Source organism: Hibiscus syriacus, unplaced genomic scaffold (assembly GCF_006381635.1).
Source record: "Hibiscus syriacus cultivar Baekdansim isolate YM2019G1 unplaced genomic scaffold, ASM638163v2 tig00110503_pilon, whole genome shotgun sequence".
Classification (NCBI taxonomy): domain Eukaryota; kingdom Viridiplantae; phylum Streptophyta; class Magnoliopsida; order Malvales; family Malvaceae; genus Hibiscus; species Hibiscus syriacus.
In genome coordinates this window covers 5,003,314-5,030,130 of record NW_024062764.1, presented here as the reverse complement: position 1 = coordinate 5,030,130, position 26,817 = coordinate 5,003,314, and the positions used below count along the sequence as shown (strand labels likewise).

General features: G+C 31.7%; 3 pseudogenes; 2 read left to right on the top strand and 1 right to left on the bottom strand.

Annotated features, from left to right (window-relative positions):
• Window positions 1-3,637: 3,637 nt before the first annotated feature.
• Window positions 3,638-24,081, bottom strand: LOC120129813 (annotated as a pseudogene).
• On the top strand, window positions 12,575-22,439 carry LOC120129814 (annotated as a pseudogene).
• LOC120129770 overlaps window positions 20,924-26,817 on the top strand; it is a 34,030-nt pseudogene continuing 28,136 nt past the window's right edge.

The following is a 26,817-nucleotide window of genomic DNA, read 5'->3' as shown; positions in this document are numbered from 1 at the left end:
GGGTATTTCGAACATTTAAATTTCTGATGACTTCTGTGATCACCATTTTTCAAATCTACCCTATATTATTATTATTATTATTATTATTATATTAAATATTATTATTATTTACAAACCAATAACCTATTTACAAATGGACCCAACCGATCAACCCAACCTGAGACCCAATCAGAAAATAAAACCCAACCGATATCCAACCTAAAACTCTACCAGAGAATAAACCAACCCCCACTTGGAATCCTAAACCTAACCCTACCTTTCTCTGCCCCAATTGAAGAGGAAGCTTTGCATGCACGTCATACTCCACGCAACCTGTAGAAGACACAGAGCAAGAAAAAACTTGTAATAATTTACTTTTCTGTGATGGGTATAAAATCCCAAGCATAAGCAATGTATGGGGGTTCAGATTTTTTGAGCAAATAAGAGAAAACTGTTTCAAACGTATTTTTTTAATTTTTTTCTGGTTCTTTTTAAGATTCGAATAACAAACTAAAAAAAGGGTTCTCTTTCAATTTCGAGCAATAACAAAAATAACCTTTTTTCAGTTTTTGTATAATCGGTAACAACAAGAAAACCCCCTTTTAGTTTCGAGAGTCAGCAAACAAAACATTTTAGTTCCAAAAAACGACAGAAAAATGTTTTTTTAGGTTTCTAATTAACACAACATCCAAGGTTATTTTTACAATTAAAAAAAACAAAAATTAAAGGGTTAAACAGATCGAGGCTTACTTGGGTCATCGAAGGCATCGTCGGAGTCCGAGAAGCCCAAGGGTTTTGGGGGATTTTCGGGGTAATTTTAGGTTGTTTTCGGTGTTTTTCCCCCTAAATAAGACCTAGGTTAGTAGATGTCGATTTTTCGAGCCTTTTGGGTTAGTTTGGGAATTCCTGCCACCGTGTACGGTGACCAGACGGTAGTCGAAGGCAGGGCGAGGCTGCCGGCAGTGGTCAACCGAGGGGAGAGGGGAGAGCTTCTCCCCTTTTTTCTGTGTTTTACGTTAAAATGAAAAAAAAAAGAAAAAAAAAAGAAATGTTGTATATATAGAGCAAGTTTGGAGAAAAATCATGCTAAGGTCCCCCAACGTTCAGCGCGTTTTTGCAAAGTAGTCCTGTGTAGGGACATGTTTCGTGATTTTCCCACTTCTATTTGCTATGTTTTTTTGGTATATTTACTGTTTAGTCCCTGAATTCACACATGTTTTGCATATTAATCACATGTAGGGACTGATTTTATGATTTATCCTTTTTATGCATGATATATATTTTTTGGTAAAATTATTTTTTAGTCCCTGTAAATTAAGTGTGTTTTTACACTTATTTTTTAGGCTTAAATAAATTAGAAAATTGCCATTAGGTCCCTTTACTTTTTTATATTTTGTTTAGATTTAGGCCTTACATTTTAATTTGTTTTAATTTATTCCCTTATTATATGTTTCATTTATTTATTTATTTTGAGCTTGTAATTAGATATCCATGCAATTAGGTCCTCATATTTATGTTTATTTATTTTATTTTATGTTTTTTTTTACTTTTTTATTAGTTGTTATTTTATTTTTTTAAAATTAGGTTTATTAAATGTTTAAATATTTCATAGTTTAAATTCTTAGATTTAATTTTAAATTAGATTAACATTCGAATCAAGATTAGAAATTAGGACAACACATTAGTTATTAATTAGGGAGCAATTCGAGTCGAGTTTTCGCATAAGATGCCCGATTACTCGAATCGATTGCTTAAACTTTAGAGTTCTCACATTTTATTCCTTAAACTTTTCTTTAGAATTTTTTCAATCAACATAATCTATTAGGGTAACAATTAGAGCCTACACATTAAGTTTAGGGTCTGTTTGTTTAGCTGTAATTGGTTTTCCAGAAAATGAATTACTAGAATTTGAATTACTGGAAAATGAATTACTGGAATTTGAATTCTGGAAAATGAATTACATTTCTGTAAAATGAATTACATTTCTGGAAAATGAATTACATTTCTGGAAAACATCTGGAAAACGTTTTATGATGTTTGGAAGATGTTATTTAAACATTTTTTCGGTATATTTTAGTGAAATAAAATTTTATAAATTATATTAATTATTTATTAAAGTAATAGTACTATATTATATTTTAAAAATATTAATTAGTATATTTTAATATCTTTACTAAAATATTATTGAAATATATAAATAATATTATTCATTATTAAATATATAAAAAATTTATTATATATTATTAAAATAAAAATATAATATCTTATATTATTATAATATAATTGATTATTTTATATAATATTAAAAATATAATATTATATTATTATAAATATTAATAAATATATTTTAAATATTTTAATAATTAATATTTTGATGAAAATGATATTAAAATATTTTATTAATATTAAATTCATAAAATAAAATTATTTTGAGTATTTTTGCTTTGAAGTGAAAAGTTCGGAAAATGACTTACGGAAAATGAATCCGTAAGTCATTTTACAGAAAACACAAAGGAAATTCTGTTACTAGGAAAATAAATTACATTCCGGAAAACGAATTACGTGAAACAAACACGGGAAAACGTTTTCCGGAAAACGAATTACGTGAAACAAACACGGGAAAACATTTTCCGGAAAACGAATTACGTGAAACAAACACGGGAATTCGGGGAAAACCAATTCCGTAATTCCAATTACGGGAAACAAAACAGACCCTTAATTTCATCTTAGTCCATTACTTAGGTGATGATTCAATTTGAGTTTTCACAATAAAATGCTCTATTGCTCAAATCAATTATCCGATTCAATAATTGGTTGATAAAATCAATTAGGGTTAATATTAAAGACTCATTTTAGGATTAGTCCTCTATATTCTGTAATTATAATTTGACAACTTTAGGTAGGAAATCTCTTAAATTACTCATATAGTAAAATTAGGAATTTAAATCGATTGTTTGATTACATTTAAAAAAAACCTATGACAATGTTCACTTATTAATGAGTTAATTATATATCCCCACAAGTATGCTCAAGGGATGACTACTGGTGATTTCCGAAGTTGGTTGACATCCTTTTGAAGACTGCATCATGATTTCTTAAATTCCAAGACAATGTTCGATTATTGGACATGATAATTGATCTCCCATATTCATGCTATGGGTCGAATATTATTGGTTTAAATAATCAAACATCATTTTCAACTGTACATCCATAGTGAATTTTTTATTAAATAAAATTTGAAATCAAAATTTACAAATTTCAAAATAAAGTAATCAACTAGATACCAATTTTTGGGCACTGTAAGGGTGCTAACCCTTCCCAACACATAACTGACTTTCGAGCCTAATTTTTGGATTTTCATAGACCCTCAAACTCAATATTTTAATAAAATAAAATATTTATTAAAATCATCAAATTTTTATAGTGTTCTAATCGTACCTTAAATGATTGATGACAACTTCTCACATTTCAAAAAAATTTCAAAGATAAATCTCTAAGTCGCATTAATTTTTTCCCACCCGGGCAAAAAAAATGGTGATGACAGTCCTATCCTAAAATCAAATCATCACGGCTGTCGTCACTCACAACTGGAAATCCTCTCGAAAATACCAAATCCCATTCCCTCAGATGGCACGTAGAATGCACCTTCAAAATCTTATCCAATGAACTACATCTGCATTTCTGATGAACCCATGTTTTATTTTAGTTTTACCATGTTGGATACATATTCAATCGTATTATATTCTTTACACTTTTGGAAGGGGGATGTGGAAGGTGAAATTTCAGGGCCGCATGTTGATACATATTTTCTTTGATTTCGAAATTTGTTAATAGGAAATATTTACCTAAGCTCTTTTCCCTGGCTCGACGCAATTTCTTTAGTTCCTTTGCTATTGCTTTTCTCTTGGAATCTTTCTCTGCCTGTGTACAATATATAAAGTCATCAGACTCGACTCAACAGAGAATATAAAAAATTTCACATTAAGGACCTAAGTTACCAAAGGACAGCAACAACCAAAGATATTTAAATGATAGGGTGTCCCACAAAAGAGATGAAAAGTAATTTTGAAAGAATAAATTCTAAGAAAGTTGGATAAAATAATTCCCACAAAATCTTTCTTTGATGAAGTTCGTGTGCATGGGTGAACGAGAGAAAAGAGTGGAAAAGAGTTGGATAAAATAATACCAAGCAAGATATGGCAAGCATTAAACATTTGAATCACAAAAAATGTGCTTCTATAGACTTTGAAAAGTTCATGATTGACAACTATGCGAATGCTTCATAAGAAAGATAGTTATTTCCAAGAAGTATATGTTTTTTATAGTGAGAAAGAATCTCAAGATCGATAGTTAAGCAAAAACTTTTACCTTTATAGGAAGAAAGAAATATACATACTCAGCCTGCTTAATCGATAACTACTTATATAATTTGAACCATTATCTATCTTATTTTATAAATCAGAGGTTAAGCAAATCAGGTCTCGATAAATTCTTGGTGAACAGTCTGATACACGACCAAGGAAGGAAAATAAAAATACCTGCTTGGCAGCTTAAGATTCCTCCATTTCTTTAGTTAAGGCACTAGGTACTTTAGCAGAACTCCAATCCCACTTCTCAAGGTTTGCTGCCATGAACCGTCTAAACATATTCCTAACTTCTTTTTCACTGGCTAGCATATATGGGGTTCGTCCTCTTTGGTCTTTAATACAGGGATCTAAACCTTGCACCAGGAGTTCCATAACCTTTTGAGCATCTCCAGATTGTGCAGCTTCATGCAAAGGTGTTGAGGAACAAACAACTTCACTATCACTCTCGCTTGATATAGTATCTGCTTTTACATTGTTTGGAGGAATTTTGGAAGCATCGTTACCACTCAAGTTGTCCTCTAATTCCACTTTGCAGGAGTCTAGGTTGCCATTATTATTGGTGCTACTACTTAACATATCTTCTTTGATGCCTGGTGGAATTTCCTTCTCCACTTCATACGAAACTTCTGTAAGTTGGCTGTATATTCGCTTGGCCTCCTTTAAGGTGGGCCTATGAATAGTTAATGGAACGTTCCGAACAGCACAGAACCGATGACTAAAACAAGGTTTATCCCATTGAAGAACACATTTCGATTGCTCGAAGGAGCATGAATAAAAACACATGAGGAAGCTTCAAAATAAGACTTCCAAGAAGCAAGCAACTCTTGAATTTCCTAAATATCTATAATAAGACATGAATTAGTCAACATTTGGAACACAAAAAAAACATAAGAGTAACACAAATAAAACAATGTTACTGAATTAAAACCATGGCGGAGTTCAAAGCACCACCAGAACACTGCTAGGTGATCTTTTGCATGTTTACCTGCAGTTCAAGACAGTAGCATAACACCATGGACGTAATAAAGAAAACAATAATTCAATACCTTCTTCAATGCAAGTTCATTATGCCACCGGAGTGCAGCTTCAGCAGAAAGCAGTCTTCCCGGTTGCATCTTTGGATGACTGTTTCTTACAAGCCTTGGCCCTCCCAACATATCTAAAAAACATCAAATGAGATTACGCCAATCGCTCACTATGACTATGATTCTAACACTAACAGATATATATATATATATGCAGACCTGTGGAATGTTTTGCGAGCCACCACTGAGTTACCGTGAAACACACATCCAGCAAAGTGCCCACCACTCGAAAGCAGCACAATCCTGAAACTTACATTATCCTTGGGCTCTTGAATCAAAGTTCTCAATCTCTCAATCACCTCATTTTCTCTCAAGCACCTGGGATTGTTGGTCCACACTCTTTTATCATTCTCATATAGAACGGTTTCAGATTCGTTCAAAATTAAAGATTTCTAAATTGAAACTCTCTCTCCTATTTGAAGAAGTATAAACAACTTCTTCCTAATATTTTCAATCAATCCCTTATGTACATAATTGTGAGGATAAGCTCCCTTATCAGCTTCATCCTCGGACCCTGAAATACTCGAAACCTCGAAGTCTTTGTAAGAATCCATGGACTCGTCAAAACCTTCCTCCTTTACAGCATCCTTACTAGCAATGCTTAATTTTACCTAATATTAAATAAAACGGGGAAATTAAAAAATCATAGCTTCAATTCATATGCAAATTTTTCAGTGAAATGAAATAAAGCAAATTGAAAAGAAACAATGTGAAAATTTACATTTAAACGATGAATGTCGGATTTGAAGTGGGAGCGCTGGTCCTGGAGGGAGTCAAACTCAGCCTTGAAGGTATTGCAAGTCCATCTAGGCAAAGCGACGCCGGTTTTGGTGCTCCTCTCTTCAATGTTTTCGATATTATTAGGGTTTTCTGAAGAAGAATTCTCAGAGATTGAGAGGGGCTGGAAGAGTGAAGTTAAATAAGGAGAAAGTAAACGACACGAATCGAAGAAGTTGACGTGGAGGTCGAATATCGAACGGTGTCGATTTTCGGGAGGAGTGGCGGCGGCGGCGGGCGGAAGAGGTTCACTCGCCATGGCTGTCGTTTGGTTTGGTTTCCTTTGGTACATCGAAACGATGATTATACCACGTCAACACAACATAATGCTTAGTATTTTACTTTTTTTTTTTATCAATCTCGGTAAGTGTAAGTATTATATCTACAAGCTCAAATCTTTAATATTTATGATTTTCGAATTCAAAACTCAAAAGAATAATATTAATTCTTTTATTATAGGTCACTTAATTTATGCATACTTAGTATTTTATAAATTTTTGATAATTAGCAATTCCTTTGGTTTGATTTCTTTTAGTATAGCAAATATAAATTTATTGTGTCGTAATAAAATAATATCATGTTATTTTTAAAAAAATAAAAAATATCATATCAATAATTTTATTTATTTATTTTTGTTGTCTTCTCAATTTTATGGCTTTATTTTAACTAATCTGAATCGATCCACATTACACACTTGATTTTAGTATGTGAGTCTTTAAGAGGAAATTTTATGTATATATAAGGACTTGAGCTCGACTTGCATAAGTGATATTAAGTTGCTTACAATTGATCTAATATGGTGACTAAAACATAATGTTAAACGTGATTTTGATTAAAAAAAAAAGACATATTGTTAAAATTATTCTCTAACGTTTATTAAAATGATTATTTTGACACATGTTATTTTTTTAAGCATTTTGGCCTATAACATTTTCTTTTGCAGTAAAAAGGTTTCTATATGAATGGAAATTATTAATTAACAAATGATTAATGCTTTAAAATATTTTTTTTTTCACTGTAAGCTATAATGACAAAAATAGTCCTTAATGTTTACTGAAATGACCATTTTGTCTCATATTCTTTTTTTTTAGAGAATTTTAGCTCCCAATATTTCAATTATTTGTCAAAACAATCATTGCTGAATGAAAATTGTTAATTGACTAATGGTCAACACATGTTGATGTGATCTTTTTACATATGTTAAATTACTGATGTGACACGTGTTATATCACCTAAAGTGATGATATAATATGTGTCACATTACTTAAAGTGATGATGTGACACAAATCATATAATCCAAATGATTACGTGACATATGCTACATCACCATTCAAGCACGTGAAAACGTCACATCAACATGTGTTGATCATTAGTCAACTAAAGTTTCAATACAATAAGGTTTGTTTTAACCAAAAATTAAAACATTAAGAGTTAAAATGCTAAAGAAAATAATATATGACAAAATAATCTTTTGTGCAAACGTTGAGGATCAATTGTCATTATGCCTTACCTTAAAATGAATATTGAGGGTCAAAATACTTATGCATAAGGATCAAAGTGGCTACGATTAAACTTTATGGGGGGTTTTACCTTAAAATGAAATGTTAGGGGTAGAAATAAAATGCTTCAAGAAAATAATAGAGGCTAAATGATAAAATTTGATAAATATTGAAGAGTAATTTTGGTATCATATAAAACAATAATTGAGTAACTAAAACAAAACCAAAACCAAAACAATAATTGAATGACTAAATAAATAGTTTACCCTAATAATAATAAGGCTTAAAGTAAAAATAAGTACTAAAACTATGCATTATTTTTTGCTTTAAGTACTTAAACTATTTTTTGGTCAAACTAAGTCATTCAACTATTATATTTGATCATTTTATGTCCTATATTTTTTTAGTTAGAAAAAGATTTTTGGACCAATAAGATGTTGACGTGTCATATACAATTAAATACTTGTTTTGATTAAAACTATAGTTTAGGGGCTTAAAGCAAAAGAGAATAATAGTTTAGGGACTTATTTTGACTAAAAAGTAGTTTAGGTACTTTAAGTGGTTACATGTAATAATTTAATAACTTAATTTGATCAAAAAATAGTTTAAGTACTTAAATAAAAAAATAACATAGTTTGAGTATTTTTTTCACTTTAAGCCTAATAATAATGTAAACTATACATGAAAAGGGTGGAATATTTTAGGGGAAACAACACTAATGGTCATTAATATTTTAGTAAGTTTTCATTTTCTCTATTGAAGTTTTAAAAATGACAAATTGATCGCTAGCGTTATTGATTTGTAACAAAATGGTCACTTCTTTTTCATTTTTTATACATACTTTTTCATTTTATTTTTTCAAGATGAGAGATCGAGATTGTTACTAAAAGAACACAATAAACTACAAATTACAGTATTGTTAAAACAAATGAAGTCAATGCATCTATTTTACTTAATCAAAGAGACTAATAGAATAAAAAAAAAGCAAACAATGGAGCTTCAAAATTTGTTGAAGAAGTTGAAGATTGATAATAATGCATGAAAGAAAGAAGCGTGCCAAAACGAAGTGATGCTTGTGTCTCAAAACAATAAGTTGAAAACACAACAAGAGCAAGAAGCTGCCACAATAGAGTCGACGATCAGAATCATGATGAGAGGTGAAGATCAACAACAACAACAAGAACAATAATGATTTACAAACATTGTGATACTCCAAGTGTTTGCGTTTGTAAGAGAACAAAACTTGTTTTTCTTATCTTAATAATTGTCATTTGAGCTTATTTAATGTTTTATGTAACATTGCATTGAGTGAATGAAAATTATGAAACTTGAAGTTGTGTTAATAATCTTTGAATATTACTAAATCACTAAACTATAACCAAATTTAAGAAAACAACAACAAAAAAATATAAGAGTAGCTATGATTATAATTATGTACATTTTTTTTGTTCTTTTCATGCTTACTCGAGTGATTAACAAGCAACAGGGCATACAATTGGTGGTTTGATAGGAAGTACCATGTAGGTAACTGTAAGTCTGAAACTAGTAGTAGTTAATTTTAAATTAACAAGGCAACCATGGACTATACAATAAAGTAGAAAATACCAACATAGAAATGTCATAGCGCATAAAATGAGCTAAATAATTTAACCCAAAACGACCAATAAACGAAAATATTTGAGTTAGTGATTGATGTAACGTGTTACTAATTTTCATTATGATTATTTGTTAACTTAACCATATAATTAGCTCTTGTAGAGTTCAAAACACAAACATTTGGAGTGACTTAGCGTTTGTAAATCATTGGCGTTCTTGTTCTTTCTTTGCCTTGTTGATCTTTAATTTCACACCATGATTCTGCATCGTCGACTCTATTGTTTGCAACTACTTGTTCTCTTATTTTTTTCAGCTTATTGTTTTAAGACACAACCATCACTTTGCTCTCACGCTCCACTTTTGCCATGCATTTTTATCCATCTCCAACTTCTTCAACATGTTTTGAATATCCATTGTTTTGTTTGTTTGTTTTTTTTTTGTATCTCTTGATCTCTTTGATTAAGTAAAATAGATACATTTGACTCCATTTATTTTAACAATATTGCAATTTATCATTTGTTGCTTTTTGTATCTCTTTATCATTGTTTTGTTTGTTGTTCTTGCAGTAACAATTTCAACCTCTCATTCTAAAAAAATAAAAATGAGAAGGTATATATAAAAAAAAATATTTTTTTAATATTCAATTTTTTTTATTATTTTGTAAGGAAGGTGGTTTAAATATAATGGAGGAGGTGGGATATTTCAAAAAATTTGAAATTAGAAAGTTTTAGGGCAAATTAAATATAAAATCATTGTTCAATGACTTATTTGATGTTTTAGCTATAGTTTAGGAGTAAAAATAAATATTAATCATTTTTTCAACATTGCCACATCATCATTTTAACGGAGATGAAGGTAGAATGATCATTTTGTTACAAATCGATAATATTAGTAACTATTTTGTTATAAATTGATAACGTTAGTAACCAATTTGTCACTTTTAAAACTTAATTGGGGTAAACGAAAGCTTACTCAAATATTAGTCATTGTTGCTATAGTTTAGCCAATATTTTATCCACTAACAGTGTTCCACGGAACAATACAAGTAGAAAAGTGTGAAAATGGATTGCAGTGGAATGACACATACATTTTCAACTAGCAGAATGACCCGAACCTGACAGGGAAACCAGAAACCGGTCAAGTTCGGATTGGGTCGGGTTTGAATGATATCGGGGCGGGTCGGGTATCGAGGATTTTTTTGGGTCGGGTTCGGGGACAGGGCAAGGTATCCCCGCCCCGCCCCGATTATATATATATATATATAATATTTTATATTTTTTTATATTAATTATATATATATTTTTATATTTTTTATATTAATTATATATATAATATTTCGGGTTCGGGTTTGAGTATAATATTTCGGGTAGGTTCGGGGACGGGGCAAAAAAATTCCCGACGAGGTGCCCCGATAGAAAACCTGACAGGGATCGAGTCAGGGTCAGGAATGGATATTCATTTTGAATTCGGGTACGGGGCGAGCAAAACTCACCCAAACCCACCCCGTTGCCATTCCTATTTTCAACCCCTACATGCTCCCCAATCACATCCTTTCCATAATTTCACCTAAATTTATCTCACTTTACATCTGTGCTAACTTTCATATAAAATAATAAAAAAGTTAAAACGTCCACAAATTATTAATTTCATTCTAAATTAATTCCAATCTTTTTATGGTTCCACTTTTATCTTTAAATTATCAATATATATACTAATCACGTCTCAGATTAAACAAACCATTGTAAATTTATTAATTATCATATAATTAATTATATATATTATATGATAATATGATGTGATACAAATAATAATTAATATTAAGTTTAAATAAAATAATGAATTAATCTTGAAATGTATAAATAATTATAAATAGACGGAGAGAGAAAAATAACAGCAAATGAACCTTTTAATTTCATTATAAATAATGATTTAGGACGTGATACACGATTAGTTATCTTTTATGACACATTATATTATTACATATTATATATATGTGTGTGTGTGTGTTTACATGACAACTAATTTTTTTTTAATGATTTTATTAACAGGGACTAGCATATATTGATAACCTAGGAAGAAAACAAAATGTTCAAAAGTTTATGGATCAATTTAGAACGAGGGTTTTCGTTTAGAAATGAAATTGGAATGCTCAAAAGTTAGGAGACTAATTTAATATAAGACATAACTTAGGGATGAAATTGATATATTCAAGAATTTGAAGATAAATTTAAAGTAAAGATAATAGTTTAGATATGTGTGGTGTAATTAACTCGTAATGAAATGTGTTGGACATTTGACCGGTTGATCAAATTACTTATTTTTGTTATCTTATATTTCGTTAGGTAATGAGTTTTAGACCCAATAAGTGTAGTTTTCTTTTTTTCTTCTAGAGTCTTCTTCTCCTTTCCCTATAGGTAATATTAGATTGGGTCGGTTTGAGATGCTTATGGAAATAAAAAAGTGATTTTACATCCTATAAATAATGTTAAACACTCAAAAAATTAATTTAAAAGCATGGCTGGAAAAGAGATTTTCAACTTAACCTCAAAAACTCAAATTTTTAAATTTTTATATGAAAAATCCCTTTTCGATTGAAATTATATTTGTCCTTAAATACTATTTTTTTCAATTTACAATATAATATATAAAAAAAATATTTTATATTTTCAAAATTACTTTTTAACAACAATATTTATACAGTTAAATTTTAAATTGTACCTTTTAAAAATAATTTTTAAAAAACTTTTCACAATAATTTTTTAAATCACTTTTCAAAAGTAATATTGACTTGTTTTATTATCTTATTATTAATAAGTATTAATTTATTAAGGTAAATTATATATTTAGTACCTAAACTATCAATTTTGATCTATTTTATTATCTAAATTTTTGATTTTTTTTAAAATCATACATAAAGTTTAATTTTTGTTTCATTTTAGTACTCCGTTCAAAATTCAACATTAAGTTTTAAAAAATAAAATTTTAGGTACAAAAACAGATCAAAACTAATAGTTTAGGTACTAAGAGTGTTAAGTTTTTGACGGAGGATATTAAAATGAAATAAAAACTAAATATTAGGTATGATTTTAAAAATATTGAAAGTTTAGATACTAAATGCATAGTTTACCCAATTTATTAAGGGATTAAGTGACTAAAATACAAGCACTTTAAAAAGTTAGGGATTACCAGTACTATTTACTCTAATTATAGACCGTGAAGAAAAAGGACAGGAACACGACTGACAGGAATCTTAGGTACGGTTGTTCTGATTCACGAACTCACTGAGTCACTTCTTCCACTTCCTTCTCTTCAACAAAACGAAAACCAAGAGATCTTCAGTGAACCATTGAGAATTGAAATTCAATCTCATCAAAGATCCAAACAAAACCATGGGTCACCTAAATCTACCTCCATCCAAACGAAACCATCGCCACTGGAAGCTTCTGGACTTCATCTCCGCCCTCTTCTTTGCCTTGGTACTCTTATTCTTCTTGTTAGTCTTCACCCCTCTCGGCGACTCCATGGCCGCCTCCGGCAGGCAAGCTCTGTTGGTTTCCACTTCGGATCCCATGCAACGGCACCGTTTGGTGGCGCTGTTGGAGCTCGGCCACCACCATCAGCCCATCGAAGCTTGTCCTGCTGATTCCGTCGATCATATGCCGTGCGAGGATCCCAGGCGGAACAGTCAGCTGAGTAGGGAAATGAATTTTTATCAGGAAAGGCAGTGCCCCTTGCCTGATGAGATGCCTCTTTGCTTGATCCCTCCTCCTCCTGGGTATAAGATTCCTGTTCAGTGGCCTGAAAGCTTGCACAATGTATGGTTTTGTTGGGTTTTCATTATAGATAATTGAACACTAAAATTTGCTATGAAATTTTGTTAGCAATGAACTCTTGAACATTACTTCAATGGATCAGTTACTCTGCTACAAATTTTTAAAGTCAATATTGTAAAGATCTGTGTATATAATAAATATATTCATAAACATAATCATAGTATGTATGCATATATGATCTTTTAGTATATGTGTAATATAAATCTGTATAATATATTCCTATATTTATGATCTTAGATATATGTCAAAGCTATTAAAAAAAGGAATAAATCATAATGAGTAATAACAACAAATGCCCCCTAACATTAGATTAAATAGTCACTCTGGCCTATACCTTTTGAGCATTTTGGTCCTAACTTTTCGTTTTAGGGAAAAAAGGCCCCTCTATTTCAAAATAGGTACATTTTTCCTTAAAATGAAACGTTGGGTGTCAAAATGCTAAAAAAAAAAGAATAAGGCCTAAAGTGACTATTTACTTATTTAGTCAAACATCAAGGGCATTTTTTGCCTTAAAATGAAATGTTGGTGGTCAAATTGCTCCAAAAAGAAGAATAGGAGACAAAATAACTATTTAGTCAAACGTTAGCGATATTTTTCTAGAATTTTGCCTAAAAAAGTACATCAAACACTATAATGGGTAAAATAGTAATTTTAAGACTTGGCCGAGCGGAGCACAGAAACATTTACTAACATTGTATTGCTCCACCACCTGCATTCACTTCTGTTGAAAGAACTTGCCTATTCAGAGTGGATCCCCAACGAAATCCATGAAGCGGTTCGGTTATTGCCATTCCTAAAATTGCTCCCTTCATGCTACCATAATATATGTTTTTCAAAGGAATTCCATTAGAGATCATTAAACACAATTTGCTATAAAATTGATCCTTTGTTATTTCATTTAAAGTAGTATAGTTTATTGTTCTTTTAGAAATAGAAGTAAATTGTTGGTGTTACTTAAAACAGTTCCAATTGTTTAATGGTTAGATATGGCATTCTAATATGCCACACAACAAAATTGCTGATAGGAAAGGTCACCAAGGATGGATGAAAGAGCAAGGTCCTTATTTTATTTTCCCTGGCGGTGGAACAATGTTTCCTGATGGAGCTGCACCATATATAGAAAAACTTGGACAATACATTCCTATAACCGGTGGAACGATTAGGACGGCTCTCGATATGGGCTGTGGAGTAAGTTGATACTTAAGTTTGATTGTATCAATATCATACTCATTATTCCTTTTGCAGGTTGCAAGTTTTGGGGGTTCGTTGTTATCTGAAGGCATTTTGACACTCTCCTTTGCTCCAAGAGATTCGCACAAAGCACAAATACAATTCGCTTTGGAAAGAGGGGTACCGGCCTTTGTTCTAATGCTCTCAGACTCCCATTTCCTGCTTTTGAATTCGACTTCATTCACTCCTCTCGCTGCCTGATCCCTTTTACAGCTTATAGTAGGGTTTTCTTTTTTGAGTGTGTGGAGTGATTTTCTTATGTTCTTATTCTATATTCTTCACCTTCTCTTTGGTCGTAATGTGAAGGAATACGGTTTTTGCAGATGCAACGTATTTCATTGAAGTGGATCGGTTGCTTCGTCCGGGTGGATATTTAGTCATCTCCGGACCCCCTGTGCAGTGGCCTAAGCAAGACAAGGAGTGGGCAGACCTCCAGGCTGTGGCAAGAGCATTGTGTTATGACCTTATTGCTGTGGATGGAAATACAGTCATTTGGAAAAAGCCTGATTCGTGCATACCAAACCAAAATGAATTTGGTATTGAGCTATGTGATGAATCAGATGACCCAAGTTATGCATGGTAATTGTCATGGAGATCCTTAGTTTCAAAGAATTCAAAATTCTAATAGGATTTTCCTTTTATCCTCGGAAAATTCCATCGAGAATTTGACGAAATTTTCTACTTAATTTAGCTGCACGTTGGATAGTTTCCAGATTTTGTTTCCAACTTTTACTAAGTTCAGTCATTGTTTCTAGAGAAGAAACATGGTGTTGCTCTAAGTTTCTCTTCTTTTTTGTTTGTAGGTACTTTAAATTAAAAAGGTGTGTGACTAAAACATCATCTGTGAATGGAGAATATGCTATTGGGACAATTCCCAAGTGGCCTGACAGGCTAAAAACGGCTCCTTCAAGGGCCCTGGTCTTGAAAAATGGGATCGATTTGTTTGAGGTGGACACAAGGCGGTGGGCAAGGAGAGTTGCCTATTATAAGAATACTTTGAATGTGAAGCTTGGGACTCCCGCAATACGTAATGTCATGGACATGAATTCTTTATTTGGAGGGTTTGCAGCAGCACTCAAATCTGATCCAGTATGGGTGATGAATGTTGTACCTGCTAAGAAGCCATTAACTCTTGATGTTATATATGATAGAGGCCTTATTGGTGTAAACCATGATTGGTGAGTTACCATAACATTCTAGCCTTACTTTACTGAAACAATTGTGCCTTGTAAAAGCATGCGGACACCTAATTGAAAGCGAATACATGTAAAGGTGAAATGCTATCTGTTTTGGTGGTTGGTCCACTCAGGGAGCTGATTGTTCCTAAAAATTTGATGCCGTTTTATAAACAACAGTATAATACAGTACCTAGTCTTTTAATTTGTTTGATAAACTTCCACATGGAAATACCATGTTTGTTCCTTTCTGCTAAAAGCAAACCTCCTATGTCTTATTCCCCGTTGATTGAATTTCCCATGGAAAACTATACCAGCATAGGATTTAGGTGATGTCGTTAGATGAGTGAATTTAGTAGTGTTTTAACTTTCAAACAAGATCCCTGGTGAACCCTTATCCTTGAATCTTTTTTATGGTTGCTTAACTTCTGGATTCCTCAATTCTGTTCTTAAGATGGTTTGATGCAAGAATGTTCTTATATTGAAACTCTCTCTGGTTATCTGATCTTGATTGCTGGTTGCAGGTGTGAGCCTTTCTCGACATACCCCCGAACGTATGACCTCGTCCATGTATCTGGCATTGAATCACTGATTAAGGTCCCAGGTTCAAGCAAGAACAGGTAGATACAACCGCTAAATTCATCCTTCCGTTCCATCTTTGGCTTTTCTTGAATTTTCTTAGCACGTGTGAGCAGCACAAGTTTTCTTTCTCCTATTGTTTCAGTTATGCGATAAATTCATCATCGTCTTTAAGCTATTCCACATCACTACTTTTTATGTGCTTAAAATAGCACTATCATTTTATTCTCCATTTTAAGCTTCACCTCGTAAACACAGTGCAACATTACTGCATGGATCATTCTGTTGGTTTACTCTTCAAGTTATCGTCAACTCTAATGTCCCTGCAGGTGTAATCTTGTGGATCTAATGGTGGAGATAGATCGGATGCTGCGTCCAGAAGGAACAGTCGTGATTAGAGATTCTCCTGAAGTAATAGAGAAAGTGGCTCGGATAGCTCATGCGGTCAGGTGGGTGGCTACCATAAACAACAAGGAACCCGAATCACATGGAAGAGAGAACATTCTGGTCGCAACCAAATCCTTTTGGCGGCTAACTTCATCAGCCTCATGAGACGACCATTGTTTTTCCTTCTATGGGTATTCTTCTTTTTTGTTTCATTTCTATTACGATCCGAAGCCAAGTTGTCTTCTCCTTGCATCAAAAAGGTGCATTCTTGTTTCTTGTTCCTTATTTGGTATTCTTTATCATCAAGAAACTAGATTTAGAAAGCATAAGAATCAAAAGACTGCAACTTTATTGTAGTAAACACATAGATTGCAGTGAGAATTTGATGCCATAGATTGTTACTAGGTGCTGTTCTGAAATTACTATTGTGATCCATTCGTGTGCGGTTCGAGTAGTTATCGAGGAAACTTTTAGTTACCAGTAGACGTACCGATCCCGTACATACATGTTTATTAAATTTGTCGTGCTCATATCATGGTCCATAATTATCAGATCTAGCTACTACCAGATTGCCAATGATGTGTTGACAGAGTTGGTATGGTTGAGGAATAGGAATTTCGTGGTTTCATGTTCGAGTTTCACTGATTTGAGGTTTCGTGTAATCGTGTTCGAGTTTCACCGTGTTCGAGTTTCACTATGTGTAAATTATATGTTCTTATTCCTTCGTATGCGAGTAATCTCTAAGATATATCATGGTTCGAGTCGAGAATGCTGTAATGTTTGGTTGAAGTTATAGGATGTTTTACTTACGATTCGATAGATTTTAGCTCGATTCGAAATGCTTAAGTTTTTAATGAAATTCGGAAAGGGTCAAGTTTTTTCTTAATATTGTTCAGGTCAGGTCGAGTGTTTTCCCCCTCAATAAGGGTTCATCAACATTTTTTCCCTCAAGAAGGGTTCATGTTAATGAGAACCTGCCCATCATAAGATAATTACGAATCTACCCTTTTTATGCATCTATACGCTATTAATTAGATTTTGATAATAATATATGAAAAATTAGCATATAGGGCTAGAATTATGGCATTAAATTAAAATATACTTTATCGTACGTTATTAAACTGAATAAACTAGTATTTATTCAATTTTTTGTATTTTGTCAAAAATTATGTTCAATCGAATCAGATCCGATTTCTAAATATTTCTTTTTTCTTTTGAGTTGGATTTGAAATGAATGTAAAGTATTTTTAAAAGTATTTTTTAATTTAAAAATGAAAAAATAGTATATATATTTTTTGAATTGGGTATCATGTAATTTGTGAATCCTTAAAGCTTGAATCGAATTCAAACTTAAAATCGAGCTCATCTAATTTGAATATTAACCAAATTCTAACTATATCTAAATCAAATAACTCATATCTATATCATCGTGACTCTACTTCAATGCACTTGCAAGTTTTCGTTGGAAAGGTGGTGGGCTGCCAACTAAAGATTTTGGTGTGGGATATGCTAAGATCTTTCATGTCATTTCCATCATGCCTCCCATGTACTTCATCATTATCATTTCACATTCATGGACCTTATAATTTAAAAGTTATTACTACCATAATTATATATTTGGGTCCATCCGTGTCGTACATTTAATTTTAGTGTGTGAATCTTTTTGTGAAAATTTTTACGTACACAAACTCGAATCCGTGAGTTATTTAAACGATATCAAATTAGTTATCACTTGAATCAATCCGTTAGTTATATATTTTATCATTTTTTGTGTCTCTAAAAATTTGAATTCCAATTAAATCTTTTTAATTTATTTTAAAGTTGAATTAATATTTAATTAATTTGAATTCAAATGATTTGATGGGTCGAAATTATTGTTTTCTTTGTCAAACAATTCGTGTGAATCGTATGATATTCGAACAAGTATTCAAAGCTTTAATTAAATTTCATAGTTTAATTAATTGATTTTATTTTTAACGTGGCCTAATTATTATATTTTCCTTTTCAAGATTGAAAATATATGTTCACATAGTTTATCTTTGTTATTATATTTGTTTTGGTTAAAATTAGTATATGAGTTAATTTTTTATTAATCTAGATAATTATAAGATTTATTAAGATTTAAATATAAAACTAATAACTTTTCAAAAAGTTAATATATATATATATATATATATATATAATTTATACATTTATATTTTTACATAAAAACATTTTTTTATCATATTTGAATAATTTTCGACATGATCTTAATTAATTAAAGGGTAAAGTATATAAATGGTCCCCTAACTATAGGGGTACTGTTTTATTAAGTACATCTACTATTAAAAGTTATAAAATGGTATTCTAATTATAGAATGTTGCTTTTTTAAGTCATTTGACTATTAAAAGTTATAAAATAGCCACCCGATTATTCATTATGTTCCAAACTCATCATTTTTCGTTAAAAAATTAGCGGTTGTCTAAGTTGAACATTAACATAATGACTGATATATAATAGTCATTTGAGATTCTGTGATTAGATTTTATCATATCACAATCAACAAGTTAATGTTCAACTCAGAGTATCGTTAATTTTTTAACGTAAAAGGATATGTTTGGAATATAATGAATAGTCGAATGACCATTTTGTAACTTTTAATAGTCAAAGGACTTATCAAATAACATTTTATAGTCAAAGGACTATTTTATAACTTTTAATAGTAAATAGACTTAATAAAAAGTATCTTATATTAGGGGATCATTTGTATACTTTACCCTTAATTAAAATTAAGAAGTTTAATTAGTCAAACTTCTGGATTCAAAAAGGTCAAAGGCTGGTCAAAGCTCCCCCGAATATTCCGCGAGGAATATATGTCTTAAAAGTCAAAATCCTCCATGTCTCCGTAAATACTGACTTTATAAAAGGATATTTTAGTCAAAACAAAAGATACCCTCATTTAAGACCATTGGATCTCTCAATGATCAAGAATCGACGGATAGGATCCAATGTTTGACTGCAAGTACAACTTGGCTTTGATCCAGCTTTGACCAAAATGGCTTTAATTAAGGGTGTTTGGATCTAATCAGATCCAAAAAAAAAAAACTGAAAACCGATCTAAAAAATCGATAACCGAAAAAAATCGAAACCGATTTAGTGTGTTTGGTTTTTTTTAAAAACCGATCGGTTCGGTTTCGATTTGAAAATCTGGAAATGATCCAAACCGAACCGATAGTATTTTACAATGAATGGCTATCTCCCTGTGCAGAATGATATCGTTTCAAGTTCAATAAAAAATGCTTTGATATTTTGTCTCCCACCACCGTCCAGGAAGCAATATTTCGAGTGGTTGCTGTAATTTTGCATCTTGGCAATATTGAATTTACAAAAGGGAAAGAAATGAACTCATCTATGTCCAAAGATGAAAAATCTTGGTTCCATCTACAAACTGCTGCTAAAATATTAATGTGAGCAAACTTCACAAGTTTGTATTTGTTAAAATATATATTCTTTTGCTTTTGTTATACATATGTTGTTTTTTATGAAAAAATTCAAGAATTATTTTGAAAAATTAGAATAAAAAAATCGCACAAATTCAAACCGAATCAAGTCGCACTTAATTAGATCAGATCGGATTTTTTTTGGAAACATCCAAACCGATCCAAACCGCCAATATTTATACTTTCGGATTGGATGAATTTTTAACTAAAAACCGATCCAAACTGATCACGAACACCACTAGCTTTAATGGAAGACAGAGAAAATTTATTTGGGAGGAGAAGTTTTCATTTTCATTTCATTTCATTTCCCATTGAAATTATTTTGGCTTATATATATAGAGAGAAAGGATCTCTTATACAATGTAAAGCTTTTCTTTTAGTTTTACATATATTTAAAACTGTCGATCACTGAAAATAAATGATTGAGATTATAAGTATTAAATATGAAGATATTGTATTTTTCCTCTTAGTTGAAACACCTTTCGAGGAAAAGAGGAATGTCATTGTTAGCTGAAATCGTTTCCATTCTGCTTCGATGCTTTTGTTTAGTTTCTGAATTATGTGTTACATGTTTTCTACAACATTGATTGTGCCCATCAATGTGGGTTGATCTCTTGTTTTTTTTATTGAGAATATCCTAATTTTAAGTATATGTTTGTGTGAGGATAATTTCCGGTTCTTGCTATATTATATATGTTTAAGCATTGCTCTTGAAATAGCTCGAGTTGGAAAGAGTCTGTTTTAAAATTATTCTGATTTTTTTTTTTCATTTTATCCAAAATCCAAAAACTCTGTTTTCTTGGCCTTTAGCTTTGTTTGCCAAACCATGATTTTAACAGCAAAAGTCGAAATTTTGAATCTATTTAGCACCACCAATTACCATGATGGTCATAGGTTAAGTGTAGGTTTAGATTATATGTTCATCGAGTTACCACGATGGTGGTTGATGGTAAACTGTGTTTTAGTAGTGTATTTTTTGGTTATGTTGGTGAGAGGGTAATGTGTCAAATCACTGTATAATGGTTCTAAACAAACATCTTTTCCTTGGGATGAATGTGTTTCTGCAGATTTGTTGCATACCTAAATTGTTTTGTTCTTGAAATGTTGATGAGTGATGGATCTAGAAAATTTTTTAAGAGTGGGTACACACATATTAATAATATAATTTTTTTATATTTAGATGGATATGATAAAATTACGGGATGGACATCTTAAAATTTAAGCATGGACACACATATATTAATAAAAAATTTAAACTTTAAAAAAATCGAATTTTATAAATTTCAAAATGTACATTGGCCACTGATGTTGACCCTAACATTAATGTACATCAGTCACTGATGTTGACTGCAGTACGTAATAATGGATCGAATTCTACAAAGTAAAGGAAATTGAATAATTACATTTGACCCTCTACACTGTTTCTTACCCTTTTCCACCGTTACACCTACTGGAGAGTAATTGATCAAATCCACAACTAAAATTGCCGTATACCACTTACTTAGAGCTTCGACGTCTTAAAGTTCAGGTTGGTCCTCTCTTTGTTTTTAGCCTATTTGTTTATCTTCCCTAAACTCAATTGTAATGGATATGGGTTACATAACAAAATGATCCACATAATCTTATGCTAGTGATGGAGGCAGTTTGAATGAGGAGGCTGAAGTGAATGTTGATTTGTAACTTGGGATACTTGACTGTGTCTGTTTGCATATTATTTATGCGATCTGAATTATATTTTTATCATTAGGGTGGGGATACTAGCTCCAAGAGGGCAAAGGTTGATCAAGAATCAAGTAGGGGTCACAGAGAATTGAGTTTAGTTAAAAGGAGTACCACTGATCTAGATCAGAATATGACTTCCACGTCATGGGAAACAGTTGCAAGCACATCCATGGCTAACTTTGTTACTAGACAAGAAAAATTAGGTGTTGATCAGCTCCCTCATGAAATGCATGAAATGAGAATTAGAGACGAGAAATCTGCCAACCATGATTACAAGGTGATTTTTGTTATTTTCTCTTCAAAATATATCTATTTATACATGTTTATTTTTTCTCCAAAAATCTTGTCTTCATTTATGCACACAAACATTCAGACACATGTGTTTATATGCTGGTTTGAGGTTCTTGGGTTATTAATCTAGCTTCTTTGGTTAGTTCTAATATTAGTGTTTTTGGAATGTAACTCACAGGATATGGAGGCTACTGTTATTAGCGGAAACGATACAGAAACAGGACAGAAAATTTCAACTATTGTTAGTGGTCGAAATGGACAACCGAAATAGGTGATTTGTTTTTTAGTTGACTTCTAGTTTTGTATGATTAACTTGTCATTTAAATTGTAAACTATGCTCACCAATCTATATGTGAGCTCATGTTTCTTTATTCCTGTTTTAATTTAGTGTTTTCAATCTTTTTTCCTTCTTGGTAGAATGGGAATAGTTTTTTTCCCTTTCGGAGACCATGTGTTGTAGTTGCTATTTAAAAATGAGTCATGTCGTAACCGATTTTCGTCCGGGCACGAAATATTTATTTGGCGGGAAAAATGATGTGAATAAATGGTTTTGAAAATAATTTGGGAGTTGCCATCGGCCTTTTGGGTCAGGTAGGTCGAATACCTAAAAAATATCTTTTAAAAGAGTTTTTAATAAAACATCAATTAAAAGATAAACTGATCTGCGTTTTAACCAAAAATTCGTTCTTTTTGATAATAAAAAGGGATTCGTGGTGGGTTACGTTTAGGGAAGGATTAGCACCCCTACAACGCCCAAAATTGGTACTTTTTTAATTATAAATTGTCTCTATTATTAGAAATTTAAAAATTCAAAATATATTTAATTTATAATCCTATTATTTCAAAATTATAATTATAAAAAAAATAATTTATATATATTTATAAATAAAATATTTATTTATTTAGAAATATCAGAAAAGGACTTCTAGGTGTCTTAAGACAACTCTTTTCTTCGATATTAATAAATATTAATATAATAATTTAAATAAAATTAAATTATAATTTTTTTATAATATTTAATTTTAAAATACCAGAATAGGACATCCAGTTGTATTAAGACTGCCCTTTTCTTCGATATTGAAAAATAAATAAATAAACATTAAAATATGATAAAAAATAATTTATGTAAAAAATATAAATTATTATTTATATATATTTATATGACTATATAATAATAATAAAAATAATATTTAAATATATAAACAAGTAAAATTAAAACAATAAAAATACAATTAGAACTATATATTTAAAAGCAGTAAAATAAATGAAAATATTTAAAATTAGTGACTAAATTATAATAAAATTAAAATTAAATACCTAATTCATAATTAATTATTTAAAATTATAGGGATTAAACATGCCATTTTCCTTATTTATTAATTTGGTGACTAAAATAAAATTATATAAAATTCAAATATCATATTAAAATAAATTAAAAATATATACTCAGGATTAAAATATTATTTATTAAAACTAAAGGACTAAATACGTATTTTATCTAAAATATTTATAATTACGGTTAAGGGCTAAAATATAAATAAATAAAATTGAGAGACCAAATTAAAAGGATTATAAATTTGATTTAGTGACTAAATTATAAGAATTACAAGTTAAGGGACTGCGGACGGGATTTAACCCTTAGTTAATTACACAAATAGCCCTCCCCGAAACGACGTCGTTCGGGAAGGGCTATTTAAAGCCCGAAACCGGCTGGCCCGAAGGGCCAGCTCTCATTTCCTTTCTTTCCTCTCTCTCTCTTCTGAGAGAATTCAAAATTCTCTCTCGCTTCTCTCTAAAACAGAGAGAAGCACATCGGCCGGCAGCCGTTCGCCGGTGTTGACCCCGCCTTCGGTGGCCGGAAAATTTTTTTTTACACTAAAACGTAGATCGGACCGTCCTAATGACGATTTCGATGTTCTTTTCTTTTAAACAGCTCCCGATCGGAGCAAATCTAAAAAAGTACCTTCGATTTTCGAAGGTTTTTGGTGACGTTTGAAGAGGTCCGACGGTCGTGGCTTCCTCGGTAAGCTTCTCTCCTTTCTTTTCTTTTGTTTTTGGTTGCTGTGTTGCGGGTTTGCTCTGCTTTGTTGGGGGTTTTTTTTGTTCTCCGTTCTTCCTCCTTTTTTTTGTTGGCAGGGGGCTCGGTGGCTTTTATAGCCACCACCGGTGATAGCTTCGGACCGGTCCAAAAGGGGTTCTTCGGTGAGTCACCGGACTTCCAGTGGTGACTCACCGTTTGGGGGAGACGTGTGCGGCTGGAGTGGCTCTTCTAGAAGCCTTCGACGAGACGTGGCAGCGGTGGAGATGATGGGAGCAGCTGCGGCGGCCGCGTGGCCCTAGGGTATCATACCCTAGAGTTTGCATCTGGATGAGTGTGGTCCGTTGGATCTCTCAGATCCAACGGCTGAGATGATGAGGCTGCGGCTAGAGCTAGGGTTTAGAAACCCTAGCTGAAACCATAAATGTTTAAGGTTGGGTTTGGGCTGGTTCTGGTTGGGCCTGGGATTTGGGCTTGTAACTATTATTTTTTTAATAATAATAATAATATATATTATAATAATAATTATAATAATAATAATAATAATAATAAATAAAAATGGGTAAAAAAGTTAGTATCTTCAGCTGCCCCTCTTTGCTCATTCTTGTGTTAACAAGAATAGGGCAAAGACGAAAAGATAATAATTTTTTTATCCATTTGGCTTTACTTGATTATGATGGAGATGTTGAATAAATTCTTCTCTTTCTTCAGATGAGTTTTTCTCATTATGAACTTTCCGATGGGGATGAAGTTGACCTATTTCCTTCTGTGATAGAGTCATTCAAAAGGTTGAATAAGCTCTTCTCATTGTGAACTTCTTCTTCTTCAGATGAGTTCTTCTCATTATGAACTTTCTATGGAAAGGTTGATGCTAATCTATCTCTTTCTGTAATAGAAATATGCAAAAGGTTGAACAAGCTCTTCTCATTGTGAACTTCTTCTTCTTCAGATGAGTTCTTCTCATTATGAACTTCTTCTTCTTCAGATGAGTTCTTCTCATTATGAACTTCTTCTTCTTCAGATGAGTTCTTCTCATTATGAACTTCTTTTTTAGATGAGTTCTTCTCATTATGAACTTCTCTGGAAAAGCTGATCATCAAGTGATGGATTTGAGCAAAAAAGTTGAACAAATTCTTCTCATTATAAAGTTCTTCTTCTTCAGATGACGAGTTCTTCTCATTATGAACTCTACCTAGCAATGTTAATCCATCAAATGATGAATTTAAACAAAAGGTTGAACAAATTCTTCTCATTATGAACTTCTTCTTCCTTCTTCAGATGAGTTCTTCTTATTATGAACTCGAACTGGTAATGTTGATCCATTGAATGATGAATTTAAGCAAAAAGTTGAACAAGTTCTTCTCATTATGAACTTCTTCTTCCTTCTTCAGATGAGTTCTTCTTATTATGAACTCGAACTGGTAATGCTGATCCATTGAATGATGAATTTAAGCAAAAAGTTGAACAAGTTCTTCTCATTATGAACTTCTTCTTCCTTCTTCAGATGAGTTCTTCTCATTATGAACTTTCTGGTAATGCTGATCCATCAAATGATGGATTTGAATCTTTGCTAAAATCTTTGAAATTCCTGTCAAAATTCAACATGGATGAGAATGAATGCAAATGCACCTATTTTTGCAAATGCCTAAATATGATGCATGAATGTTAAGTTATTTGATTTCAAATTGGTGAACTGAGTATTTCTTCAGTTGTAGAAACCCAATAAATCTTTCTTCTTCAAACCAGAGAATCTATCATCTTTGACAAATGTAGATGTAGATATAATGTCACAAAATCTCTTGAGAATAAAACTCAATAGTATAGGCTCTTGAAAAGCTTGCATTCATGCAACATGTTGATTCTGATAACAACTCATCTGATTATGAAGTGATCTTTCAAGATGATTTCACAGATATCGATAGTTCTTTTAATATCGAGAAAATCTTGAATTCTGATTCTGATGAGGAGAGTAAACTGTTATACTTGAAAAGAAATAGGATTCTCAGAGGCCGAGGCTTCAATAGCCATGAAGAGATGTGGTTCAGATTCATCAATTACAAATTTGACAGATTTTATATGTGCTGCTCAAATGGCTAAGGCTGCTAACGCACTTATTCCGGTAAAAGATAGGAAGCCATTATGCAATGATCCCAATTACAAGAAAAGGCGAAACTTGGGCTATGATTTTTGGGAAAGAAATAAGCAGAAGAAGCTTGAAAAGAAGCTTCTTAATGAAAACAATCATGCAGTTCATCTTTTAATTCCAATGATTGGTTCTGTGGTTCCTACCAAACTAGGTCAGATAACTCAAAGAACACTTCCAGAATATGCTATTGGGTCTTCTTATTTCTACTATGAGCACATTCATATTTCAAATCCAATGATTGGTTTTTGGGGTTCATACCAAACCAAATCAGATAACTCAAAGAACACTTCCAAAGATGCTATTGGGTCTTCTTATTTCTACTATGAGCACATTCATCTTGCTCCAATTAATGTTTGGACTGGAATATCATAGTACTTTATTCGATGTAGAGCCAGAATTTGTAGATTCGAAGCATTTTCATGCTACTACACTGAAAATAGGCTATATTCATAATCTGCCAATTGAGAACATATTTCCTCTTATCTTGTTTTCTCCACGCACTATACATGATATTTTTCCACTGACAAAGAAATGATGGCCTTCCTGGGATCCAAGAACAAAGTTGAACTATTTACAAACATGTACAGGAAGTGCCAAATTGACAGAAAGGATATGTAAGGCTCTTGAAGCTTA